This window comes from Rhyacophila brunnea, unplaced genomic scaffold (assembly GCF_057557595.1).
Source record: "Rhyacophila brunnea isolate RB1 unplaced genomic scaffold, BYU_Rbru_1.0 scaffold_16, whole genome shotgun sequence".
Taxonomy (NCBI): Eukaryota; Metazoa; Arthropoda; class Insecta; order Trichoptera; family Rhyacophilidae; genus Rhyacophila; species Rhyacophila brunnea.
Window position 1 is genome coordinate 13,030,466 of NW_028232816.1, and position 27,105 is coordinate 13,057,570.

Consider the following 27,105-nt stretch of genomic DNA (forward strand, 5'->3'; position numbering starts at 1 on the left):
ATGATGATGATGATGATGATGATGATGATGATGATGATGATGATGATGATGATGATGATGATGATGATGATGATGATGATGATGATGATGATGATGATGATGATGATGATGATGATGATGATGATGATGATGATGATGATGATGATGATGATGATGATGATGATGATGATGATGATAATGATGATGATGACTATCCGGCTAGCGGTTAGTTTGCGAATAACTGACCGGGTAAACAGTTTTAACTAAACGTAATAATATGTAAATTAAACTGTTGCCACCAAGTATGGTGACATGTATTGTTGACATTGTGATATTAATACCTAACTGAATAATTGATCAAAAGTAAACATACCAAATTTAATTTCATTTATTCAAAATTGCAATATTCAATTGCAAATTACTTTTCTTGAAGAATGAAAGTATATACACGTGCTAGATACAGTGTTTAAATACATCAAACCCACCCGCCAAGAAAGGTCGCTCGATCGTATGCTGTAATAAGTTGACCTAATGTCATTAGTTTACAGTAAATGCGGGATTCATGATGTTGTGCATGAGGAAGTCGTGATTTGGAGGTTGCTCCGATGAATGAAGGAGCGAGTTTTATTTGCAGCGTAATTAGTCGGTACAAGAGTATGTCACAGTAGTTTTGTTTTGTTAATTTTGCAGTTTTTAAACAGTTTTGTGATTTTACCGAGGCTTTGACTGCGACTCGCTGTCATATCGCCTCTTCTCTTATAGAAGGGGATCCGTCTATTCTGTTAAAAAACTTTACAATTTTGCCTAGCGCTTCCGTCATACCCACCGCCAGGGCACCTTTCAATTCGTCGACATTCTCATAGATATCCGCAATTCGCAGCTGTGCCCTTGTGAAGTTCATATTTAGGGAATCGTAGTGCTATATGTACAATGTCCTCTAAAACATGACATTCATCGCAGAGCTGCGATTCGCTTCTTCCCATGAGGTCATCAAATCTTTTGCCCATTGTGTGCCCTGTTCTTAGCCTCAGTTTTAACTTAAACTCATTCCTCGTCAAAGGAGACTCTACAAACCAGGGCACCAACCGTGGTGATGGTAAAATAGACTTACTCCATTTCCCCTTGTCTGATGATGCCCTATTGTGAAAATCTATCCACATACTTTGGCACATTTTCTTTATAGCCTCATTCCAGTCCAGGTTTTCTGATATCCACTGATGGCACCCCTGAATGGCCAGCCTTTGCCAGATCATCCGCCCTTTCATTGCCCTCACATGTTACAGTAGTTATGTTACAATACTTATGATACTGTTCCGAGGTCCAAATCTCGGTAAGTGCGGAGCGATATAGACACTTGGATACTAACATACCGGGAACTTATATTCGAGTGATATGTCCAATGAATTATGATCCGCTATTTATTGACGTACTCACAATCAAAATAATATCTTGAAAAGAATATTTAGGAAATAATTATTATAATTGAGTCAGCTACTATATGGAGTTTGTGTCATCGGATATAGCTGACTATGTGGAAAAACGTATCCGGAAATTTGTACGTAAACAGTTCACCGCAGGACACTTATTCGTGCACCGCAGTATGTGAAACATGAGTTCGTGTAACATTTAATCAAATGACGAGTTCTTCGTTGAACATTTCACCGTGGAGTATATTTTGTACGTATGCTACAACATTTGGCAAATTTTATGAGATGTCTTTACTAGGTTAGGTTAGATTAGGTTAGGTTAGGGTTATTCTTATTGGAGCAGTACTATTTGCAAACTATCGCCTTATTAGGATATTAGGATACGTACAAATGTATTCCACGGTGAAATGTTCAACGAAGAACTCGTCATTTGATAAAATGTTATACGAACTCATGTTTCACGTACTGCGACGCACGAATGGGTGTCCCACGATGAACTGCATACGTACAACTTACATGTAACCGTGGAAAAATGGATATTGCGGAAATAGTCGGATTGCAGTAATCTATTTACTGAGTTTGCCATAATTGGACACTACCGCTATGAATATGCTGACTCGTGTTGAGTTTTTATCCCCATATATATATTTATATATGAATATCGATTTCAATTCTTGTTACTAATAATATTACATTATTTCCAATCCTCGTCTGGCGGTCGCTATCACCTACTTTTTCACAAAACATTTTAGGGGCGGGGCGGACACGAGCAGGTAGGTCATCAGCATTGATTTATTGAAATCTTAATAGTTCCACATTTCGTATCTTTATCATCGCGTTGTTTTCTCGGCAAATAGTGAAATTTCACTATAATAATTTATTACTTCTAAACAGAAAATAAAACTTTTTTTACCCTTCCTACTCTTGAGAAATATTCCCACGAATAACGTCATCATAAGTTAAGCAACATTTGCACGAAATACATGAATATCTTCAATTTACAATAATTTAAAAATAACCAATGCCTTTGTGATGACGTAGATACTTCATCATCCCCGACACTTCTCGAAGAGGTGGAACTACGGATAGGTAGGTACATGTGGAAAATAGAACAAAGATCCATATCAATATTATTGCTGATTTTTTTCATTATTAACACTTAATATTTATATGTATCTATATTAGCATTGGTTTTACAAGTACAATAAATTTTTAATTAACTATTTTTTTATGCAACGAATAATTCACAAGATTTAAGAATGTAACATTCTAATTATTGAACATACATAATTTTGAAAACACTTATTAGCAAGTTCAAGTATGTTACCAAAAAAAATCTTGGAGTAGTGATCCGTGACGTCGGTTAGTTATTAATGTCATACCTAGTTTGATTTAAAATACAAAATCCGATCGCCAATAGTAGCTCAATTTGGGAAGTGATTCAGAAAGTATTAAAAGCCATTAGTTAAAATTTGTCGCAATTAAGTATGACGCATTTAGCATAGTGGTCTATGTGCGTGGGCGTGAAACTCGAGAGATGCTGGTTGGATTCCTGCGGGGTGTCTTACTTTTTTCAAAAAGATATTTTCTTTTGGTTATAATGAATTTTCTCAGAAGTGTTTTCAAAATGATGTATGCTCAAGAACAATAAATGTTGTAGTTAAAGTATTATTTAAAAATATTTATCATGCATATTGAGTTAATTTAACTGAACTATTATGTAAAGTGGCATATTTATTCGGTTTTCATGATAGAAAGTCTTGGTCGTTCAAAAGATAACGGAATTTTAAGAGCATACTATAGTGAAACGGCAAATACTTTTCAACTATAGGTGCGACGAAATTTCGGACTGGCTGCCAATCGGAGAGCGAAAGTCGAGCTGTGAACACGACAATTTGTTTTGTGATGGCGTCGGGGGAATTAATTCTTAAATCGTGTAAAGATGACTAAAAAACGTTACCCATTTACTTGAAAAAGGAAACATGTCAATGAATATATTATTATTATTACAAATAGAACATACGTTAAAGTGCCCACCACCACTCGTCATATATGCACAGCCGTGGATATGCACGGCCGCTTTCTATGACGCTTTAAACGTGTCTGGAAGAAGTAATTTTAAGTGCTCATTCCGTGCCGAGACGGAGCCGCACGGGACTGATGCTGCAACCATGCACCGTAGTGCTTAAAGAAGAATGTTAAGAAAGATTTTTTTTGTTTTTTGGACTGGCTCTGCTGTCCGCTGACGTTAAGTGCTTTGTGTACCCGCCTACTGAGTGTCACGAATTGAAATGCTAAATGGACGCATGTTGAATTTTTATGACAAATTATATTTTGTTCTGCACGCGTTTGCACATTCTTCACGTCGCGCAGTCACGATCATTTTAGACCGTGCACCAGCTGAAGTATAGCCTTAAGTTGGCCACGATCCACAGTCATGAGAGAACGACCTAGAAGAAGAAGATTTTCTAAGATGACATTTTGGCTATCTAATCGATATTGACGTTTAGACTGAATCGATTAAATTAATCACGTCTATGCACGAGATCGATGAAGCAATTTTGATAACTTTTCTGAGTTGAAATTAAGTTAACGTGGCGTCGTTTCTCCATGTGCGGACTACCTTAATAATACTATCATACCGGAAATATACTTTGGATGTTGTTATCGTTCAAGAGAAAAAATATTTCAAAAGAAAACATTGTAGCGAAGTAATATCTTATAATGGTCCATTCAATTAATATACGATAGAGCGATTCTGATCAATTTTATTTTGTTTACTTTAATCAGGTAGATTAATAAAGTGATTGGTATGTATCATAATTTATGGCACTACAACCCTTGGCTGGTCTTGGCCTACTTCAAAAACTTCATCCTGGAAAATCACATATAATATTATATACCTAATATACTTAACATAATATTTTCACTAACTCGTAAGCTGTAATCAAAGTTGAAACTATTAACAGTGATTTGATGCGGCATAACAATATCCGAATACAATTCGATTACAATTAAACTGTGCAGAAAAAGAATTCTCTAAAAAAACATATATAATAATACAACTTTACTTACAATGTTTTTTATAAGCACTAAAAATATACACCCTACTTAAGCGTCAGCCTATAACGTCGTGGGTCCGAGGTTCAAATCCTGGGCCTGATAAATACACATATTGTTTTTCAATTTGTGGTTGAGTCAGAGTATGCACCTAATATGTTGGGCAAATGGCTAACATCCATTACAACAAAAAATATGTTAACACAAACCTTCACTCCGCGAAGGCCCATATTATGATTTTATTAGGATCGGACATGTTCAAAAAAAAATATTCAAAGAATTTGTTAATTAATTACCGTTTAATTATTATTCTTCTTCCTGGCGCTACAACCTTATGTGGGTATCGGCCTCTGCCTCAGTCCAGATGCCCAATTTTTGAACGAAGCACGAAAACTTGCTTGAAAATATTAGCTTGAAAAGTAAGGATGATGCTTCGAACGGTGTCCGAAAAAGCAACGGAAATATCGGGCGTACATTTATGATCGCGTAAGAGTTTGAATTTTATTTTAGTCTATGGACTCCATGACGGCTTAAGTTAACATGCGAACAAGAAAGTAACCTAAAATATGGTAATGGCAATGGGTTATTATTTTCTTTTTGGTCGTACCCTCATGGCTGAGGATCATGACCACCTTTGAATTTTACCATCCTTTGAGCGACCAAAACTTTCCATCCCTTTCGATCTTCCGCTTCTTTCAGGGCAAAATGAATGGTGCCCCCAGTCAGCTTCTTCACTTGGTCGCTCCAGTGCGCGGACGCTCTTCCTCTGCTTCGCATTCCCTGGAGGCCACTCAAAACCACCTGTTTCTCCAGGTTGTCCGGTCCTCGCTGGACAATATTATATTGTCAAAAAAACTGCAGAATGGATCTCACACATATTGTCGAGAGCCATTCCTTTATCTGTAGTTCTGTCCAAGATATACAAAGCATTCGGAGCCAACACCACATCTCAAAGACATCCTTGCTTCCAGGGTCCATGACTCGACTCTCAAGTATAATTTTATTTTTATTAGTAACCGTTATAGTAGCATTAATAAAACGACTTATTCTAAAAGTACGTAGGTAGCTAATTTATCCTTACGTCAATTATTTACAAAATTTATCGAACATGAGACGCACGAATTCATAATGCGGACATGTTACCACTCGCCCATGCAATGCGGGTAATATACAATAAAATACACAAATTGAGACTTGTAGATTATAAGACCATCTAATTCACTTAGTTTGGTTAATAAATCTTCTTCAAATATTGCTCTTAAGAGTCTTAAGTAAAGAAGCATTTGATCTAGTAATTAAAAATCACGCTCATAAAATTCTACAGTTTATTCCTTCTTTGTATTTCCATCTTACGTCTCTCTATAAGTAGGCGAATATAAATTAAACCGCTTTATCTATATTACTTAGATGTGCCATTTTATGAAATAGCACTTAGTTTTAAGACATTCAAAGATAATATTGTTATATTTTGTAACCGTATTATAATAATTGTATTGATAAGTAACATTTCTTTCTTATTTGCAATTAAATGATTTACCAAATCGATCATTAGCCTTCCTCATTCCCTTAAGTCTTCAGCAATTTCCAACTAGTCCTGCACGCCAAGTATCTTCAATGCATCCACCCTCACACAATCGATCGAAGGGAAACGCAGTGTTTCTACATTTTGCACCTAAGTATTCGGAGGGAATTATTGTTTTGAATCCGTACATCTGGTATACGGTGGACGGTTCCATGACAAAACGGAACATGACAAAATAGAACATGACAAAACATAAAATGACAAAACAGAACAGTGACAAAACAGAACAACGATAAATATAACTATGACCTTTCAGGAAAAATATAAATTTAATATTGAAATTGTCCTATCTCTATTACCTATGTTGATAGATTTTAATAGCATAGATTTTCAATACGCCATAATAAATCAAATTATATACTTAATTTCTGCATTCCTAATCGCTAGAAAGCCCCAAATAAACAGGACTTTGCCGGCAAGCTTAGGATATCTCATCTTAATCAATATAATATGTTCAAAATGATTGGGTGACTAGGTACAACGAAATAATGACCTAACCGTCCTAACCTAATCTAAATAGACACCACAAAAATTAATGTTCCATTTTCCCCTGGCTGTTCTGTTTTGTCATGTTCTGTTTTGTCCGGTTACCGTTTTTTACGAGAAATGGATGTCAGCCACTTGCTCAATCTATTAGGTCCATACCCTGAGTCGCACACAAATTGAAAAACAATATCTGTACTTGCCAGACCCAGGATTCGAACCTGGGACCCACGGCGTTATAATCCAACGCTTAAGCCGCACGGCCACCGTGGGTGTTGTTACTGTACTGTAGGTAATAGCTTTAGCTGTAAACCCATGTTTTATGTCAATAAAACCTAAAAAATTCCATCCACACCCTGTTTACACGTGCATCGATTTACTGCTAACAGTACGTAGTATCGCGGCTATAACAAAAAAAAAATGCATGTCTAAACACGTATTGTCATGCAAGTTGCAAGATTGCATGCATGGGTCAAAAATTTCAGAAGCTTCTGAATTTTCACGCGACAATTGGACTGTGCGATATCTGCGCATACGCGATCAAACGATAGTGGTGAACCTACCGGGAAAAAAACTAACTACACCGCGCAGACTCATTTTGACGTTTACCGATTTTCACGATCTGTCAAATAGCACCATACAATGACAACATCGCGTCTCGCTTACTCTTGAAGAATGATAATGACGAGACAGTCAGCATTTTTACGTCTGAACAGTTATAATAGCGATAGTTTAAAATACACACTATTGATACAAGTAAATTCATGCACGTGTACAGGCGCTATACATCTTTCAGTGGTTTGGATTTGAATTTTATAATAACGGGACCATATCCCAGAAGACAAATACTACAATGCTTGTTAAGATGTTTTCAAATCCAGTAGAACAACGCATGATAAAACCAACCATATAAGAATTAGTCAAGAAGTAAATTTAACAATGAATTAAAATACTGTTATTATTACTAAATATAAAATAAACATTTCCCACATCACACCTTATTTTTTCTCATTGGGGGTAAACATAAGACAGCTAGTAATTTTATTAAATCTATGAATCTACTAAAAAAAATACTTATACCACTGCTCATAAATTCTTTCGGTTTCGAAAGATAATAAAATTCGTGAAGAAAAATAATAATAGGTAATGAAAAGAAACATTACATTATATTCAGAAAAACCCAATATTAATTATATTTGAGAATATGATATATTATATTAGAACTTCTGACATTTATTGAATAAGAGTAATCACTCACCACGAAAACTAATGTTTAGAAACAATAGTGGTGAAATAAAAAGGTGAAAATCTATGATCGATTTCGGCCGCTTCGAAGGGCCTTGTCAATTTTTATACCAGTTTTTCTTTCATACTAACGATCGCCAGTGACTTGGTCCGTATGAAATACAGAAAGAAAAAGCAGACATAACTATATATATACATAATATATATACAGAATGAAATAGACTTGAATGATATTTATTCATAGATTATAGTTTTATAACAGTTATATAACCGCTCAGCCGTTCCACATACATGAATATTCACCCAGTTCCTTTGTCTATGTCAGTATCACACTACCCGTGCGATCGAGTACGTTTGGATCTAGGCGCGCTACCCTCTACCAGAACCCAGTGGCGAAGCGTGGGGGTAGGCTATGTCAAGCGTATTTGTTTTCATTGAAATAAGACTGCAATGTGTAGATTGTGTTTGTTAGTTCTTAAAATGCAATCAAACCCTGCATAATTGAAGCCATAGTAGATAATAGTCAAAAAATATCTGTTTATCTTTTGATTATGGTTTGGTTTAAGCAGGGCTCAACGAATTAAAAAAAACTAACCAACGTTGACTGAAAAGGTGTGCACTATTTTTGTCGGATCGCCCATAGCATATCTTATGGTTTGGTTAGGCGGGGTTTAATTTATTTAAAAAACCCAGCACTATCAGTTAATTGTTTTTTACTTCAATGAAAACAAATAAATATGGCTGATAAAACTTAGTGTATACTATGTATGTTGAATTTAAACCGCCTACGTCCACCATTCGCCGGACCTCGCCGGATCTCATCTCACTAATCTACCCCTAAGATATGACGTATTTACATAGTTACAAGGGTATTATTTTCAATTTTTTTTATCTTAGCTTCGGAAGGAGATGACAGTGAGGTCGCATGGAGGTAGCAGGTCATGCGGCCTCGTTTGCCATGGTCCTTCCACATACAGGCCCAATTGGCCACGTCGGCTTGATATTAACCAAGGCCAACGTTTAGGCATTTGAAAAGTTTTCTGCGTCGTATGGAGAACGGCATAATTCCGTTCCCTCCTTAGATTCATCATTTTCAACTTCTGACTCTTGATTCGGCAGAGTTTCAATACACGGGTACAGAGGACTCTTTGTGTCACTAAAGATAAATGACGGCAGAGCAAATCCTGTGCAGCTTCATTTCGGGATAAGGAAGTGCGTGACACTAAAATATTTTCATTCTGAATCGTTTATAGCGTCATGGAAGGCGGCTGTGTCATTGTCCGTTTTCACTACGAATTAATTGCATCGTGTATAAGAAAAAGTTCATTGTTTTCAAATAAAATCATTTATCAAATAAAATCTGCTTTCAATTGTTTCGACGATGACTCTATAGATAAAACTCCATTCTGATTGATCGCTTTTCTGCCATTACATAATCAAACTGATATATTCGATCGATTGTCCTTCTTACAAAATATTTTGGTAAAAATTACATGTAGGTAACATATTGAATGTTATTTCCGGACTGTATATCATCACCTCATTACTACAACTAGATAACTTGATTTTCACTCTTTTTGAGATAGTTATTGAATAGTATTCTATATTTACTTCTCTACAAAATGATAAAACTAGATAGGTCATAAGTTAATGGGAACTGTATTAATTTTGTGTTTGAAAATACTAGGTAACTTTAAACCATAAATGCATTAAATAAATAATGTATCTTCCATATTTTTTCATACAATTGAACATTATTTTTAATTACTATTTTTTATTCAACGAATAAATCACAAGATTTAAGAATGTAACTTTATAATTATTGAACATACATAATTTTGAAAAGACTTCTGAGAAAATACATTATAACCAATAGAAAAAATCTTTTTGAAAGAAGTAAGACACACCGCAGGAATCGAACCTGCATCTCTCGGGTTTCACGCCCACGCACATTGATCACAATATTAAAGGAGTCATACTTAATACTCTGAAGCGTTTTCCAAATCGAGTTACTATTTGCGATCGGCTTTTGAATTTTAAATCATTAGACTTATTAGAATGTTACATTCTTAAATCTTGTGAATTATTCGTTGAATAAAAACAATATTTAATTAAAATTGTAATATTGTAATATTGTTTACTACTTTCTATATACCTACCTACCCGAAAGCTAAACATTATTTTTTTTGTTGTGAAAGTTGATTTTGATTTGATTTAATTGTTTCCAATTAGAATAGCAGAATTTTCCATTTTTATATTAAATATTAATTATAGCCTAGATTTGTGTTAATCAAGTAAAGTTTAAATTTTATTTTCCCAACAATGACCAAATCAGAATTATCTAGTTGTAGTATTGAGGTGACGATTTGCCTCTAACTTTATTCACCAGTATTTTTTTGATAATGCTGGCAAAAATAAAAACACAACGATATTATAAAAACGTATAGTTTATTCACTCTAAATTAGGCCAATTCCACTTATCGTCTAAATCTCTTCCAGCCGGCAGTAAAATGCACGAGCATAATGAAATTAATTTAACAGCCAGCTCATTGTGACGGCTTGTGATGGCTACAATTTAATATTATGCTCAGTGACTATTATTATTATCCGCTTTCACAGACACTGTAACAGCTATAATGCTCCAGTAATAAGGAGAAATGTTGCAAACAGATAAACCTACTTAGATAGGTACTATAAACATAATATGTTATCTGGATTAATCTACTCAATATTATAATGTTATTTATCATTACTAGATTATTCTGTAGTATACTTTTATCTATAATAATGTTAATAAAAAGGGTAAAATATAATTATGAAGATAAAATAACAGGAAAAACTTTATATAATTATTGAACATACATAATAATATGAAAACACCTCATATACCTACTAGAAAAAAACACATTTGAAAAAATACGACGCCCGACGGGATTTTAACCCGTATTTTCACTGGTATCGCGCCAATATGCTTTAACCAATTAAGCTACGAGCCTCATACCCAATTGAGATAATTTAAACTAGTAGGCCCTACGTGAAATGCTTATCAATTTGCGTTTTCTTTGACAATCGGTTTTTATGGACTCCCTACTATTTGAGAAACCGAATGGTTGAACACACCTTGCAGGCGGCGTGATTCGACAGCGGACCGTCCATCTCAAACGGACGCAAAGGTCACGCTGAAGTAGCTACCGAGCCGGCTCACCACTCGTTCTGGAGAGGAAAGTTTACGCGACGCGCCAGTACTGTCATTTTTTGAGAAATAATATCCGCGTCGTCAAAAATGAATAAATGTCTTTAATTCTTTGACAACCTTCAAACATCATTTTCAAAATCGTGTTTCAAATCTAGCACCATTATAATAAATCTTTATACCTTTTCGTCAATCCATTATAAATTAATTGTAATATACTTTCTACATACCTACTTGACAGCTATTACTGCACTGCAATACCGAGTCCACACTGGCAACAAGTTGCTGGCAACCTCATTAAATTTCGATTAAAATAATTTTTGGTCAAACAAATTTTGATAGTTATTGCGAAATTTAATGAGGTTCCCAGCAATTTGTTGCTAGTGTGGACCAAAGCATTAGCATCTGTCAAACAACTACGAGAGTATCCTATCATTTCTTTTCGTTCTCGGCCCGATTAAAATAAACGATTCCTTTATTTCCGTGTCAGTTTATAGTTCAAATTTAGAATTTATGTGTACGTTTAGTATGTCCTTTCACTGTCTCGCTCTTTTTTACACATTTACATGTTTTCAATCATGCATTACAAATTAATCAAGACAAATATATAGCTTTATCCTGTATTCGAATCGAATCGAATAGAACATCTCGATGCAATATGTATTTAGTTTTTAAAATTTTATTGTATTCTTTAATTTGTATTTCTACAACGTTTTTCTTAGCTCGTATTCTTATTTGTCCCGTGGTTCTTTGTCCGGTACAAATCTTGCAATCGATTTTTAACTAATTTCCTGACTAGATAGACATTATAAACTTTTAGAATATATCAAAACACGATGCCAATGCATTTTTTTAATACTTTTGGCCATCTTTAAGTAGAATTGAATTAATTTTCAGTTAATTCTGTTTTGTATAAAAAGTTATTTCGACACCATTATTGGTTGCTAGGGGTCTGGGGTCCTAGCAACTAAATTATTAATATACACGTGCGTTACTATAGAAATCAATATCACATGTCAAGTACATTTTTTTTGATCGTTTAAGCTAGTCAAGTCAACTTTATATGGTTCAACAGAAAATTTAAAAACATTGTATATAAAAAGTTCTTTTTATCTTGTAATTATTTATCGATAATCACTAGTATAATTTTTTTGATATACGAAATTTATTCAAGAAACAATATTAAATTAGAGAATTGTGCTTACCTGCTTACCGTTTAGTGTTTTAATTAAAATTGCATGACTCCGGACATCAACCAAGTCGCAATCGGAGGGTATTCCGTCGGTTTGTGTGATTAGTGTACAATAAACATGAGCAGGAAAAAATATGAACTCATTTAGTGCTAACACCGCGACTGGCGCGATGAGAATCATTGGCCATTAGATATAATTAACGTGTTATTTAAATGTGGTAATTAAAAGGTTAGCAGTGATTGTGTTAAATAATATAATAGGTCCACATCGATGCTTGAAAGAGTTACTCGTGATGCCCAGTCAATAAATATAAAATATATTTTTTAAATTCTAATTTTCTTTAAATTCTTCTTGAATTATTTGTTGTTTTCTTTTATTTTAATTCTTTTGCTATAAAATTATTTTTTGGTTTGTTTTTTCTGTATTAATTTGATTTATCTGTACTTTTTATTCTAAAAGTTTTGCTTAAAAATCTTTATACAAGAGTGAAAAACTGAAAACTCGTTTCTCTAATGATCCTACGATTAGTACATGAAAGACAATTTTATTATCAAGAGTAATAAATTTATTTCACGGGGTGCCTCTACCTTTCACCCGTGAAGGGCGAAATGTTAAAAAGTCCAACTAATTGTTTCAAATGGATTCGCTTTTTGTAGTCGCTTAATGGACTCTTTCCCGTAAAGCAAACGGTCTCAATTATTCACGGCATCGCTTCGAGTTTCGAAATTAATTATATTTCAACGGCCATTTTGAATCCATAAAAACACGAAGCAATCGTAACTGAAAATCATGAAAAACTTCAATAAAACTGTGTCATTTTAATATTGTTTAGTGACAAGGCTCAATGACATCACCTGTAACTAGGGATTCCAATCCCGGGATCCCGAGCTATTTTCGATACCTATAAATCCCGGGATTGATAAACATAATCCCGAAACTTTCGGGATTGATTTTTTTATCAATTTTTATGGAAAATAAAATAAAAACGAAAATATAACAGAAAAAATACTTTTAATAACAAATAACTACATTAGAAATAAACTGAGTTTGAATGAAGTTTGATTTATACCCATGTGTAAGTTGCCGATTCATTTTATTTTTTCATATAAATTAATAAAAATGAGAAAGATTGGAAAAAACAATGCTTAGCACTATTAACAAAGTAATTCCACCATACGTTTTAAGGCAGTTTCATATTTGGCTGACTAATTAGATTTATGAAGCGGAAAGACCATAACTACACCATGATTATTTGCTTTACTATTTTAAATCTCGCTAACCCATTCATTATTTCTGTACTATCAAAAACAGCAATCTCATATTAAATTCACATTATTATTTATATTACAATATTATTTACTCCATTAAACTTATGTATTTCCAAGATTGAACGTATACAATATTAACAATAAATGTCTTAAATAGTATTCATTATACTAGATTTCTTTTTGACCGATTTTATCAATGTTATTAGATAAAAATTTTATATTAACAATGGAAAAAAATGCCAATCCCGGGATTGTCAAATTGTAATCCCGAAATCCTGGGATCAGAATTTTGGCTCAGGATTGAATTCTATACCTGTAACTACTGTCACAAAATAAATGGTAACCAAATGCTACCAACTGGAATCTGAATGTCGCATATTGTTCACATGAAATGTCCGCACACACTGCCTCGTTGGCGAGCATCATTATTCGATATAACAACCTAACCTAACCTAATCGCACCTCGTTGAGGACCCGCGCACCTTCCGCTTGCATTTCCGATGCCGAAATAATCAGCGCTTTGATTCTGGCAATGAATGAATTCTCGCAAGTAGCGCATTACACAAGACTGCTTTCGGCCACTACGGTGATTATCTAGGGTAGTTTTGTATTGAAGTATTAGCACTTATTGTAACTATTACAATAATTTAGTTGTAATTTTTACAATGAGTGCTATATTAACAGCACTTCTTTTAGCTGTCGTAAATTTTAGAGCGAGATAGAAAGTTTTGACTTTTTAGACGGCTAACTTATTATAATTGTTACGATAAGTATTAATAATTCTATAAAAACCTACTCTAGATAACTGCCGTAGCGGCCGAAAGCAGTCTTGTGTATAGAATAGATGCGCTGGTCTCCACTCGTTGTATGCTCAAGTACGAGTCGTTGATAAATGTGGTTATTTGGTTTGCGTGGTCTTAAAGATCATTTTGTACCATTGACGCCATATATATATAGACAGTCCCTAAATGCATGAAAATGGGTATGAATGAGTAATTCATTGATAGCACACTTCACACCGGTATTACCTTATACTTATCAGATATAAAAACCCACCAGCATTAGATCCAATCAATCAGTTTTTTTTTAATTAATAAATTGCCCATATTAAAATATTATGTTCAATTACCAAATATACAAATTAAACCGTGAAACTTGTTTAACTATCATTATTACCACGTTTTTCTTACCTCATATTATTGTTTGTCTGGTGGTTGTTTGTCCAGTACAAATCTTGCAATCGATTTTTAACTAACTTCCCGACTAGCTAGACATTTGAAACTTTTAGAATATATCAGAACACGATGCCAATGCATTCTTTTAATACCTTTAGCCATCTTTAAGCAGAATTGAATTCATTTTCAGTTAATTCTGTTTTGTATGAAAAGTTATTTCGGAAGAAATCCGTAATCCAATCTACAATAATTATTGGTTGTTAAGGAGGTGGTCCTAGCAACTAAATTATTAATATATACGTGCGTTACTATGGAAATCAAAATGATATTTCAGTATTCTATATTTGTTTGTTGCAAAATAGCAAACAAATGATTTGTTGACAATCGCCTTATTTGTCCTAAATTATTAATACACGTCAATTTGTTTTGTGATGGCGCCGGGGGAATTAATTTTTAAATCGTGTAAAGATGACCAAAAAACGTTACCCATTTACTTGAAAAAGAAAACATGTCAATGAATTTATTATTATTATTACTAATAGAACAATAAACATGACATTAAATGGACGTATGTTGACTTTTTATGACAAATTATGTTTTGTTCTGCACGCACCGTTTGCACAATCTTCGCGTCGCGTAGTCACGATCGTTTTAGACCGTGTCCCAGTTGAAGTATAGCCTTAATACTTTTAGCCATCTTTAAGCAGAGTTGCATTCATTTTCAGGTAATTCTGTTTTGTATGGAAAGTTATTTCGGAAATAATTCGTAAAAAGTAAAACACTATTACTGGTTGCTAAGGGGGTCCTAGTAACTTAATTATTAATATATATGCGTGCGGGAAATCAATATGAAATGTCAAAATGACATTTCAGTATTTCTATCAAGTACAAAAAAAGTATTTATTAATACATATATTTGTCAAGTTTATAATATGATTCAACAGAAAATTTAAAAACGTGGTATGTAAAAAGTTCTTTTTATCTTGTAATTATTTTAATAAAAGATCACAAAACATTTCTGAAAATCGTAGGTACTTATGTATCCTTCACTAGAAAACCTTAGACTGAAAACTCGTCACAACACAACAGTACGATAAAAAACTGCGATTCGTTTGGATTTCGTAAACGTTAATTAACACACTATAATAATAATATTATTATATTGTGCGTTCGTACGTTAGCATTGGCGTGGATCACGCACTATCATCGCGAGTCGTGTGTACCTCATTCTCATAATCTATTAGCCAACATACCTATTAATTGTCAGCGTTTTACATTCAGGTGAAAGTTGTACGAGTCATGAGTTTTATCGAATAAATCATATGTCTGTTTAACTGTTTTCAATCGGCTCGTTGGTCTAGGGGTATGATTCTCGCTTTGGGTGCGAGAGGTCCCGGGTTCAAATCCCGGACGAGCCCTCATTTTTATATTATAAATATATACAATCTTTGGCCCAGTTCTAACGGCTTTTTGTATTTTAAAACGTTTTTATTAGCTCGAATTCTTATTTGTTCAGTACAAATCTTGTAATCGATTTTTAACTAACTTTCCGACTATCTAGACATTTGAAACTTTTAGAATATATCAGAACACGATGCCAATGCATTCTTTTAATACTTTTATCCATATTTAAGTAGAATTGAATTCATTTTCAGTTAATTATGTGTTGTATGAAAAGTTATTCCGGAAGAAATCCGTAATCCAATCCACTATTATTGGTTGCTAAGGAGGTGATCTTAGCAACTAAATAATTAATATATACGTGCGTTACTATGTAAATCAAAATGACATTTCAGTATTCTATATTTTTGTTTGTTGCAAAATAGCAAAAAAATGATTTTTTTGACAATTGCCTTATTTGTCCTAAATTATTAATATATAGAATTGTCAAGTTTATATTATGATTCAACAGTAAATTTAAAAACGTGGTATATAAAAAGTTCTTTTAATCTTGTAATTATTTATAAATCATTGTTACAATTAATTGTGGTATTATTTTATATAAAGGTGTATCGGTCGGTATCTTAAGATGCATTTTAGAAGAAGTTATATAAATATATATATTATAAGAAGTTATATAAATATATATATTATATATAAAATTATTATAAGGCTTAATATAATATACATTTGGATAAAATAACGTGGACCAAAGTTTTTATCCCACTATGGGTAACTTTGGCCCATGTTACAAATATTCACAATAATTACTATTTTCGCAGAGATTTTAAGATTGTTGCAACTTTGTTCCACTATTTCAAGTATTTTGTACATAGCTGGGAGGGAAAAAAGGTACAAAGTATTTGTAATTATATTCATTTTAGTATAATAAAATATATAAAAATAATATAATATATTATTACCGAGTGGTAGTTATATATTAAAATACTAAAATATGCATTATGAGAACTCATCAATATTTTCTAATTTAGCTGGACAGTCAATATTTTTAATAATTTAGCGAACGTATATTTCTATATTTATTTTATCAGTTTTTTCCGGCTCCCAGTTGTCCAGTCGTCCAAATGAAGCTATGTAATGATCAGGCGCTAGTTGGTGGCATTCTATACCAAATCGTTGTAAAGTCTATTTTTACACTATATATTATTTTCTACAAAGTTTAACTAACTACTGACTCCGAACAAGTATAGGTAAATCATTCTACAGTGGCACTATAGGCGATTCGCGCGTGTATTGAATTGCTTGCGACAATGCCTGTTTCAATGCTAGCAAACAATACCACTACAACTGCAAGCCGCATTTGCCGTACCCATAGTGCCACTGTAAAACGATTTACCTATACACTCCTCCAATCAATGGCGAAGGGTGGAGGTAGGCTGTTAATTATTTAATTATTTTATAGATAAACAATTTTTTTAAACTATTATCTTATCACTTGGATTAGGCAGGCAAACACTATCTACATATTATTGTAGTCATTTCAATGAAAACAAATACATTTAAGTTTAGTGTGTACTAATTATGTCGGATCCTAACAGCCTACCTCCACCCTTGGCTACCAACAGCAAAAAGGCATCTATTTGCCAAAGTCGCGTTTTGAGATAATGAGACATTCATGTTTCTTAAGAAAATTTCCAACAATGTGGATGAATCTTTTGATTTATGCTAGGTTAAGCAAAAATCAGTATATTTTCAATCGATGCTGTGTTTTTACTTGTAAATCTTTGTCTTCTTGTTAAGGATTTTTGCGAAAAAAATGAAAAACAATAATATGTTGATTTTTATACAGAAATAAATTTTATTCTGCTTTTGACTTCAAATAATTCAGAATTTCATGTAGAGCATTATTCGTACACTAACTTAATTGTGAGTACACTTGTGTAACACTACAAACGAGCTAGTACTGATACATATATATACAGCGCCCGAAGTAGAAAATGTTACGAACCGGAGCATTCGATACTTTTCCGAAAATATTAAAGTGTGCTCAATTTTTACTATACATATTTATGTGCCTACTTTGGATAATTGCAATAACAGCTTCCTTTTCTGATATAAATATCTACTGGATATCAATTAGAAAAAATCTCATTTATACGAAATATACAGTCATATACTCGAGTTAGTTTTATTGTTTATCTGCTATCTATAAGCAGGGCATAGCCCGACTACCCCAGCAGGATATAACTACTTGTTACGTATAAAAATAATGTATTTTTAACGGCTGTTTAATCATTTAATTTAGTGTCAACACATTCAACGACCCTGGAGCAATGACATTAATATGGACGACGCATGTGAAAAGAAAAATGACACTCATTTTTTGTCGGGTCTGCCGAATGGCATAATCTGTTCTAACGCCATTACAATAAAGGTGATATTGCTATAAATTCCCGATGCTTTGTGTCGTGTCTGCCGAATGGTTTGGTTCGAACGGGTTCGCTCAAATGATGATTGTCACTAGAAACACTTAGAACAATACAATAAAGGTGATATTGCTATAAATTCCCGATGCGTGATGTCGCATAATGGAAATCGCGTGACATCTACATATACATGTGCGAATGTCACTATGCGTGAATTTATTTGCTAACTACTGTATTGAGTGAATTGTCCATTAATAATGTCATTGCCCTGGAGATATTAAAACCCCCTGGAATGCTAAAACAAGATCCTGTGGAATAATACAAAACTAATCAATTGGAATTTATTATTAATTAAAATAACTAATATTAACATGTATATCAAAAATTAAGTATTATTGCTAGGTCAGGTAATGGTTTGCTTAATAGTGGCGCAGTGCGTAAGGTGTTGGCCTTTCATCCGGGAGCTCAGGGTTTGATTCCCGGTGATGACACAATATGATATATATATATATGTATATGATTTTCTAAAAGCCTGGGTGTATATGAATATTTCACTTATATTACTAAATATACTATTTCCATTGGGCCATAGGCCTGCTGTAGTGTTAAAAAGAACATAATATATTATGAATTATATTATATGTAATCGATTTTATGTTTTATGAAGTTCAAATCGTCCGATAAGTTTCGTATTCAACTTTAAGAAAAATTTAAAGTAAATTAATTTAAATATTTCTTAACTAGTATTTTAAAATGTCACAAACCGGTGTCGTTCCGGTTCATTTCGAACACTGCGTGAGTATCTCTTGCATTTTAACTTTTCGTGATAATATACATAAATTCATTCGTAGAATAAAAACCATTAAGATGCTATGTACAGTGTTGTAAGTAGGATGATGTTTGTCGTAACGACCGTGACTTGCGGGAACTGCGAAAACAGAAATAAAAGGAAATAATAAATCAAATCCAGCGGCTTTGTGCAACACTTAAATGGATAACTGAAGTATCAGGCGCACAGAAAGATTATATTCTACAGTCTATACAGCAGCCTAAGCTTATGTTATGTCAAGTTTACAACGATAGAGTAACTGGATAGAATTGACAAACAATAATAAAATCTCGCTTATATTGCCAATTGCTTGATCACTGTAAACGGCACTTATTTATTTATTTATTTATTTAAGAATACAAAACATTGTGAACATAACAAATCTAAATTCAAGACGTACACAACATGAGATTTACATTATAAGCCAAACATTACCCTCACAAGAGAGAAGAGAATATAGAAAAAAAATATAATAACAATACTAATAATAACAACAAAAAAAAATCAAAACATACTTAAGTACAATTTAATACAGAAAAATATAATTTTTGATAACAAAAAACATACAATTTTATACAGAAAAATACAGTTTCAAAAACAAAATGCAAAGTACATCATTGAAAATGTCTATGTCTTTAGGGAGCGCATTTACTAATCTTGCACCCCTCCTTAATGGTGCCTGATAGGCTTGACACGAGGAAACGGTTCCAATCCAGAATAAATCATGGCTGCGACCACGTAGGTAATATATATTCTTATTTAGTTATAACATTCATAAAGTAACGCCTTGTCCACATAGGGCGTGTCTCGCCGCGAGTACATATAGACACCTCAATGTGGTCACCTCTACCTAGACCGCGCGCAATAGTCGTCACGGCGCGAGTGTGGACGGTTCAATGAAATCACAGGTACCAGGAATGCGCGCGAGTCAAACAAAGCCTTATATTGTTCTGGACTTGCAGAATGGACGTAGAGCTCAGGACAGATATTAAATAGAATTCTCCGGATTTTAGAAGTGTGATTAATATGAGAGTGCACAAAAAACATACCTTGGCAACAAATACGTAGCCGCATTGATGCCTACTTTTCATTTGAAAGATTTCATACAAGACATGTAAATATTACTAGTATTGGTGTTTTAACGTGTTTTTTTTAAATTAGCATACATATTTAATTTACACTTTTACACACAATTAGTTAGTTGTAGAGAAGGGGAATAATTGGATTTTGTAGGTGTTGTAAAACTAGGTATTTTCAATGATAAAATAAGTCATGGCTATGTAAAATGCCAACGAAGATTAGTTATGTTGACTACCTGAGTGCAACGTTTAGAAAATTACTATCTTACTATCTGGCTTAGAGTAACACAACGTGGTATGGAGAGGTGCAAGAACAAAAAGAAGAATAAGTGGATAAGGAAGCAGACAAGGGTTTGCGATGTAATAGAGTTCATTAAAAGCCTCAAATGGAGATGGGCTGGAAACATAGCTCGAAGAAGAGACAATTGTTGGACAAATTTAGTCATCCAGTAGTATCCAAGAGGTACAAAACGTCCGCAAGGTAGACCTAGAGGCAGCTGGATCGATGAAATGATAAAGTTCTGCGGAAGTACGTGGCAGCGCAACGCACAGGACCGAGAGAAGTGGAAGCAGGCCTTCATCCAGCAGTGGATAGATTCAGGCTGATGATGACGATGATGACTATCCGGCTAGCGGTTAGTTTGCGAATAACTTACTGGGTAAACAGTTTTAACTAATCGTTATAATAATATGTAAATTAAACGGTTGCCACCAAACATTTAAAGGTTAAATTAGAAAATAATATTTTTCTGATTTTTCTATCTCTTTGTGGATAGTAATCACTTTTGGGACACCTGTAATTTATATAATAGTATGCATTGAACGAGTTGTAACAGTTACTCTCTCTGTGTAAGCGGACACATTAGATTTTCGCGCTTGGTTCCCTCTGAATGGCTCTCAAAAGTAAACGAGTAAGTGTAACAAAGCGCTTATGTTTGACCTACTGTAAGCTCCTTAGATAACATGTTCTCCTGATAACTTATTCTTTGAACGTTTTATCTAAGTACACTCTCAATAGGGGTTGTTTCTTTTATAATGCTTTATTTAGTTAGAAAAATCTAGTCTAATGTGATTAATGCAATGTTTTGATGCGCGTAAGTGTTTGAGCTTTATGATTTTAAGCGAAACACGGAAAATTTATTCAAATATATTGTTTTAGCATGGTTTAACCAGACTGCTTTAATTAGCCAAAATTTAGTAAGTAACGGTTTTTTTATGTTATTAAAATAATTTATTGGATTTATTTAATTGCCAACTGTATTATCATGTATTTAACATAATATAACTTTTCACTATGGCGTCTGAAACAAGAGTCCTCTTTACATTCACTAGATGCTTAATATATGATGGATACTGAATAGGGATTTATTGTACTCGCGATCTTCCCACGGACAAGGGTCAAGAGGAGAATGTGTAGGTCCTCTAAACCAGTGGTCCTCAACCTTTTTATCGCCGCGGACCGGTCAACGTTTAATAATTTTACCGCGGCCCGCTGAGGGGGGGGGGGGATGTTGATTGATTATATTTTAGATTGTTTTGATTTAATAATTTAAATTTAATTGTATTTAAACTTGCCTTCAAAATAAATACATACAACTCTTTTATAATCAAATACAGGTGATCGTGCACCAACTGGGATAATGAATGCTCAGGCTCAGCGTCGCCTAAAATCCCCGTTAATGTCTGAAACATGTCCAAAATCCCTCTGTTCACGCGCCGTCTCCACAACTCCAGTTTGGCTTTAAATGCAGCCACTTTGTCTGCCAACTTGAAAACAGTTGTCGTTTTCCTCTGAAGGCACAGATTGAGTTCATTGAGCAGGCTGAATATGTAACACAGGTAAGCCAGTTTTGCGATCCATACCTTGTCACTGAAATGTGGTGCCAGCGGTGACTTCTTTTCTGAGAGAAATCTTTACAATGGCTCTCGTAATTCAAATACAAAATAATCTAATGTTCCTTGGGCGGCCCGGTACCATTTGATCCACGGATCGGTACCGGTCCGCGGACCGAGTGTTGGAGACCACTGCTCTAAACAACAGACGTTTCACAAAAACATTATACACTATCAATTTTATGATGTGAATAATTACAATTCATGTAACTATACCCTCTACAATATTGTGGGAATATAGATAGGTAGTTCTTGAAATTACACCATAAATCTAATTTAATCAGTACTTAGCCCAGCACTTGAAATGGAATTTTTGTACGAGCCAGAGCACTTGATAATTTTACGAAAATATTAACTTAGTTAAGTATCATGTGTATCTTATAAAAATAAATGTGTTTGTTTTTTTTTATGTGGCCTATTTAGCTCGGACGGTCAAATTATTTTTTCCACGAAACGGAACGATAATTTTGGAAATTTTATAAATCAGAACGGAGCTCCGGTGCCCTACGGTCATTTTGATTTTAATCTATAAGGTATCTCTTATTTATTTATATCAAAACATCCCTTGCTACAATATTTTACAATATGTCATAATACTTTGGAAATTTGGTCAGTTATAAATTAACATTGATTCATGTCTTAATTTAATAATATTATTATAATGATAACAAACTACTTAGCCTCATGAAAGAAATCCAAATATGATACATTTATAGCAATAGCTGAGATTTGAACAATTTTCAAACCCCATATAACAAACAAACAATGTAGTGATGCGAATAATTAGTAAATACAAAATATTAAAAACAGGGATTTCAATACCAGTAGGTATTTCAAAACCGGGATTTCAGTTTTTATAGATACCAAAATACCGGTATTAAAAGCCTAAAATACCGCTTTTTTCAGTATTAAGAAAGCAAGTACGTTTACTTCGGTCATCTGGCCTATTATTTTTCCTACAGTTGGTTGATACTTTTTACGAAAAAGGTAAGAAAATTTAGGTCGTAAGCTCTACAAAATATAATCACGAATTTGAAGAATTTAATCAGAGAGATTTTAATAATATTTTCTGGCAGATGAACATAAGTTGGAAGAGTATTGGATATATCCGAAATCCATTTATATCATATTTGGAAGTAAAACTGGTTTGGCAGCTTTTTAAGGATTTAAAAAGTTTTTCAAATTTGTAACTTCACTTTTCTTAAATCGAGTACCTATAATTGTAATTAAAAAGATTAGCGATAATAAAAAAGGCCATGGTTTTGATGTGCTTTTTGATTTTTTTTTTAAAGATTTTCTGTAAATAGAACCTAAATATTTTTATTTAGTTTTCAATTGTTCAGTTATTTTTTATAAAGCATGTTAAACGAAATATCAAAATTTGCGTCAAAATATTGAAGTAAAAGCGGGGTATCATATTTTTTTCCTTTTTTACGCTATATTTAAATAATATTTTTAGCTGTTTATATAGGTAGATATTTTGTGTTTTTTTTTTTTGTAAATTTAATCGATGAGACATTAGTAAATGATGTATGGTCACATTACACAGTCGTTTCAAATCCGTTATAATAGTGATGGCATGTAATTTCTGTGCCATTTTTTCGTTTGTTCGATCAAAGGCTTTTTAGTAATTTCTAAAAATATTACGTTAAAACTATATGATTGCAATCGGAAAAAAATCAGGACAAGCAATAGTACTAGAAAGCAATCCATTCACGATAAAAAATATGTTTATTTTATATTTAGTACATCAAAAATAATCATTTGAAACATCATAGCAATTTCCTAAATTCTTACATTTGCGTCGGCGAAGTATTTTGGAACATTAATTATTCACGACTATTAATTGGTCAGCCTTAAGATCGTAATAGTGTGGATATCCATTACCTGTGGCAGTGTTCAATTTTTAATTTCAAATCAATTTATTTTACCTATAGTCTTCTTCTTCCACGGCGCTACATCCCGGGATGGGATTTGGCCTCCTCCACAACCGCTCTCCACTCACTCCAGTATCTCGCCACACTTCTCCAGTTACCGGGTCTTCCTATATGAAGCCAGTCCACTTCTACGGCATCAGCCCATCTCCTTCTTGGACGGCCTCTGGGTCTAACCACATGTCCCACCTATCGTAGTCTTTGGGACTTACAGTAAATTATGGTTGTTTGCTGTTCAATCAGCTCTTCCAACTCGTGGATTTCATGGAGTTCATTTTTGTTCTGTAGTATAGTGAACATAACAAATTATAAAATTCAAAGCGCTCACAACCTGATATAAGAAACAAAGAAAATGAGTGTTTTTAAGTGTGATAAATACGATAAACATAATCATATTTATCACTTTGTGTATTCAGCCAGTTAATTATCAAGGGAAGTTAACCGTCAAACTTATTATCTTTTTCACACGGCCTCTCATGACCGTGCTAACTGTTTTAGAGCGAGATAGAGTACGTCAATCACATATTGAGAATTGAGATGCGACTATTTAAAAAAAATAATACTACCTACGTCACCGCTTCACTTTACTTACCCCCGAGTAGAGTTGGGTTTCGGAAATTTCCTGACAGGAATTCTCGAGAATTTTTTGTAGATTCTCCATCCCGAATCTCGAGAATTGAAATTTTTAGCATTTCGGGAAATCCCGGATCTCGAGAATCTTTTCTCGAGATTCGGAATTTCTTTATTATAAAATATTAATTGATAAAACGATTTTTCTATATGAAAAAAGTGGACAGAAACAAAACGTTCAAAGACTGATCGGGGCATTTAACACAATTAAGCCACTCGTCGACTCAAAATGAGCGCAATTTTTCAACATCAGGGAATTTTGTGTCTCAAAAGCGTACGCGATTGTCAGACGCAGCCATTGACAGTCTGTGTTTTTTGAAATTCTATTTTAATAAGTAGATAATGTTTTGAATTATTTTTGTTTTTCCACTTCTATTTTGTTCGTCTTCTTACTTAATAAAAAAAACATATTTTCTTGGAATTTGTCTGTTTTTACACTGATTTTAAGATTTTTACAGGTTTTTTTTGTAACTTTCTCGATATCTCAAGAATTCTCGAAAATTATTTTCTGGAAATCCCGAATCTCGAGAATTCAAAGTTCATCATTTCGGGAAATCTCGAATCTCGAGATTGACATTTTCCCGGGAAATACCCAACTCTACCCGCGAGCTGTCCGTGTTAATTTTGAGCACTTAAAACAACGGAATAGCATGTTTGTTAAGAATAGCTCTGCTGAACTAAGTAGACCCATTTTAAATAATTCCAAAAGCAACGTCCTGTTAAACTATGCCTTTGTCTGTCTAATGATTTCAAAGCTATTTTTGTTAACTCTATGACATTTGAGTTACCTATTTATATTTCAGCTATTTCTCATTACAAATTTAAATTCAATAAAATAATATTTACAAGTATTAACCCAGTGGCTACATAACGCTGAAAGATTTTAAAATGGTCCGCTCCGCGATAAATTTTGAGTAACACTGCTTTACAAGACCACGGATACTTAACTAAAAAGCTAAAATTATGTTATTAACTTTGTTTCCCCCACAACGAGCGGTATATAGGCGGTATGCCACAATGTTGCTTCTGAATTTTCCAATTTCCTTTAAGTGCTCAATTTTACGAAAAAATGTACTCATTTTCTCACTCGTTCTTACGTTTCAGGCGGCTCTAAAAATATGCTAAAACTCGTGCATAAACGCTGTTATATGAGATATGTGGAATCAAAAAATGCAAAACACGCTCGAATTGCATATTAACATTGTTTAAAGAAAATACTTTGATAATATTAACGTTTAATAACCATGCCATAGAGGTAAAATAATATTTCCGAGGACTAACGTCTTATATTATCATTTCCAATATATTTTTTTAATCATATTATAAATCTTTATGGGTCCGTATTATCAAGGTGCTCCACGATATTGCTAATAGTATGCGAGATTCAGTTGATCATTAATAATAACATCATTCATCATTGGCTCCACAATCTTGGGTAATAATAAATCGATTATGTTAATTTCCCTCAGACATTCCCGGATAACATATTATTATATAGCTTTTAATAGGTTTTTGTAGATTAGAACCGGTGAACTCAGAAATAATGAGAACTTAAATACCTAACGGGTAAATAATAAAATTATTTAGTTGTGCATATGCTTAAGTTCCAACTAGAAGAGAGTCTTTTTATTTTTATATAAAGCCTCAGACATGATAATTCTCAATCCGCAATAAAAAAACATTATATTAAGAGCAAAATGAATTAAAAGTAGTAGAATAGGAACTATTTAAAATTCCTCGTCTACTTTCTATATAAAATCGTAATGCATATCTTATTTATGTATTTCATTCGACAGTGCGGCGCCCAGTTGTCCTTGCGCCCAGTTATTCCATTTTCCGCCACCTCTGATCCTGCCAATCTTGAGCTTTAGTTCTCTAGTTTTGAATATCCAGTGTGGTAGCGTCTCTAAAAACACAATCAAGCCATCTCAACTTGGGAATTTCAGTTTTTCTTCTTCCCTCCGGGTTTATTGACATTTTTAGTGGCTATGTTTCATCCATCCATACAACATGACCAGCCCATTACAAGTGCCCACATAATAAACAATAAATTACGATATTCTTAGTTTCACATTCATGCGATAGAGCTCCAAGTTGTACCTCATTACTTAGATGTAATTTTATTTTCTTATACACTTACGTATATCTTCCTCTAGAGTCTAGGATATCCTCTCATATAGTCATAGGCCAGCGCACAGCCGACATTTAACCTCTCTTCTAAGTTTCTGGCTTAAAGTGTTTGCGTTGTATCATTTATTGGCTAACACTAGTGGTTTTTTTATTTCCTGGGTGATATTATTTTCACAGG

General features: G+C 33.5%; 1 protein-coding gene and 1 non-coding gene across 2 annotated transcripts in view; both read left to right on the forward strand.

Moving 5' to 3' along the window:
• The window catches only part of NaCP60E (Na channel protein 60E), a 294,537-nt gene that overhangs the window by 126,463 nt on the left and 140,969 nt on the right, over positions 1 to 27,105 (forward strand). The window lies entirely within an intron of this gene.
• On the forward strand, positions 15,952 to 16,023 carry TRNAP-UGG (transfer RNA proline (anticodon UGG)). Its single transcript has one exon. It is a non-coding gene; the product is annotated as a tRNA-Pro (tRNA).